The following is a 3,126-nucleotide window of genomic DNA, read 5'->3' on the forward strand; positions in this document are numbered from 1 at the left end:
AGTCCAACTTTCGTGTGACTCAACCTCCAAAACCCCATAAGCAACAGGGAACATCCAATTATGTCCATCAACTGCAAGTAGCGACAACTAGCTGTCCTTTAAACCTGCCATGAAGAGCTGATGCATCCACGGCCAAATAAGGCCCGCAACCGTCCAAAAAGCCTTTCCAGCAAGCTTTGAAACAAACAAAAGCCCTTCTTAAACATTCCTTGTGCATTACCTTCCCGCTTTTCAATTTGTAGGGAACCGTATGCTTGTCTATCGCTACAACACTCGCTCGGACTAGCCATCTCCACTTCAGCTTTGAAAGTGTAAAGCAACCGAAAGCTTTCATTCCATGGACCATTGATCTTGTCAAGAGCCATTTCCTTTGCATAGAACATCCTCATGTAAGGTACTTCCATTTTATACTTCTCAACCACCTTTTTACGAGTGCTGTTGGACCAAGTGAAGGATTTTCTCTCAGCCAATCTAGGATTATATCTGCCAACCACCTAGTCTTTGCTAGCTTTGTTTTCAGCTCTGGCTCTCCCCCTAGAGGTGGACACCTATGGATCTCCTTATTCTTCTTAATCTGAAACATAATGATAAGGGATGTCAGTAATAGATAACAAATTTTACACCGTGATCTAAATACACAACTGGTTGGCGTAGTACCTGAACCAAGCTGCCTCTGCGCATTGTGGATGCATGCATCCTAAACCTACACCTTGGGTATGGGCATTTAATTGTGAACCTACCTGGCTCACTTTTAATAACCTCATAATTATTCTTAGTGAGAATGTGATATGTAGTAATTGCATTACGGCAGTCCATCATCGTTTGAAACACGGTGCCTTCTGCAAGCTTGGGATTCTCCCTGTTCCACTCAATTGTTGGCAAGTCTTCACCTTCGTAATCGGCTAAAACGAGGCTGTCATCATTCTCATTCTTCTCTTCATCATCAGTGTCATCAAATCCGGCACCAAAAGCAATATCTTCCATGTATTGATCCTCCATTGCCTCGCTATCGCATCGATCTACCAATTCAGGAAACATCAACTCATCCTCATCATCTTGAGGACACTGATCCTCAATGTCTGCATCGTCCTCCACATCAACTGTACGAACGATCTGGCTACCACTAGCATTGGGGACAGATGGTGCTGTTGTGGACCTACAAGGAGCGCCACGGCGCACACTATTAGCAGAGGCAACAGCAGTAGAGAGACATGATGCCCGACCACCTGATGATGCGCCAGCACCAGATGATGCCTGGCCCCTGTCCACATGGATACGAATTTTACCGAACCGGCAAGAAGCATTCAAAGCAAAAAAGATTTCCCAGATCATCTTCGGAAATTAGTGGAACAAATCTTCCCTCCGGGCTGTTGAAATAATCGAAATGAACTGCATCGAAAGAGCTCCAGGTGTACTTATCGTAGATGTTAGCTTTGAAATCCCTTAAAGAGATGGTGGTTGCAACCACCGCAGGGAAGTAAAACCCAGTCTTACAGCGTTCAGAATCACGCGTAAAGCTAGAATCCAGCCTAACCACCAGCCGAAAAGCCAGCGCTGGATCCATCCTATTCGAAAAGCAACGCAGTTAGTTGAGCAACAACGATTGGCACTCAAAAACTGCCTACTGTTAATTCACATAGGAAGATGATGCTTACCCAGATGGAATCCATGCGTTAGATCCCTATGATTCCCAATCTTCTCCACGGCTGGCGGCAATAGTCGGCACACCAGACGGAATTACAAAGAGGACAGGGGTAGATCCAGATCTGGTGGAGGCGGAGCCCGGGGGTGGTGGTGGGGGTGATGACCCACAAGTATAGGGGATCGCAACAGTCTTCGAGGGAAGTAAAACCCAATTTATTGATTCGACACAAGGGGAGACAAAGAACACTTGGAAGCCTTAACAGCGGAGTTGTCAATTCAGCTGCACTCGGAAACAGACTTGCTCGCAAGAGTTTATCGAGTAGTAACAGCTTTATAGCAAGTAGCAGTAGTGAAATAACAACGAACAGAGTAACAGAGACAGCAGTAGTGATTTTAGTAAACAGCAGGATTAAAGTATCGTAGGCACGGGGACGGATGACGGGCGTTGCATGGATGAGAGAAACTCATGTAACAATCATAGCAGGGCATTTGCAGATAATAATAAAACGGTGTCCAAGTACAAAGAAATCAATAGGCATGTGTTCCATATATAGTCGTGCGTGCTCGCAATGAGAAACTTGCACAACATCTTTTGTCCTACCAGCCGGTGGCAGCCGGGCCTCAAGGGAAACTATCGGATATTAAGGTACTCCTTTTAATAGAGTACCGGAGCAAAGCATTAACACTCCGTGAACACATGTGATCCTCACATCGCTACCATCCCCTCCGGTTGTCCCAATTCTTGTCACTTCGGGGCCATTGGTTCCGGACAGACGATATGTGTATACAACTTATAGGTAAGACCATAAACAATGAATATCTTGATGAAGCAATAACATGTTCAGATCTGAGATCATGGCACTCGGGCCCTAGTGACAAGCATTAAGCATAACAAGTTGCAACAATATCATCAAAGTACCAATTACGGACACTAGGAACTATGCCCTAACAATCTTATGCTATTACATGACCAATCTCATCCAATCCCTACCATCGCCTTCGGCCTACAGCGGGGGAATTACTCACACATAGATGGGGGAAACATGGCTGGTTGATGTAGAGGCGTTGGCGGTGACGATGGCGATGATCTCCTCCAATTCCCCGTCCCGGCGGAGTGCCAGAATGGAGACTTCTGGCTCCCGCAACGGAGTTTCGCGATGTGGCGGCGTTCTGGAGGGTTTCTGGCGACTTCGACTTCTCCCCCCCGCGTTTTTAGGTCGAGGCCAATAAGTAGTCCGAAGGAGGGTGTCGGAGGCCGGCCGAGGGGGCCACACCACATGGCCGCGCGGGCCCCCCCTGGGCCGCGCCGCCCTATGGTGTGGGGCCCTCGGGCCTCCACCTGACTTGTCCTTCTGGCTCCGTCAGTATTCTGGGAAAATAGGGCCTTCTGCATAAATTCCGAGGATTTTCCCGAAAGTTGGATTTCTGCACAAAAACGAGACACCAGAGCAGTTCGCTGAAACAGCGTTAGTCCGTGTTAGT

Source organism: Lolium rigidum, chromosome 5 (assembly GCF_022539505.1).
Source record: "Lolium rigidum isolate FL_2022 chromosome 5, APGP_CSIRO_Lrig_0.1, whole genome shotgun sequence".
NCBI lineage: Eukaryota > Viridiplantae > Streptophyta > Magnoliopsida > Poales > Poaceae > Lolium > Lolium rigidum.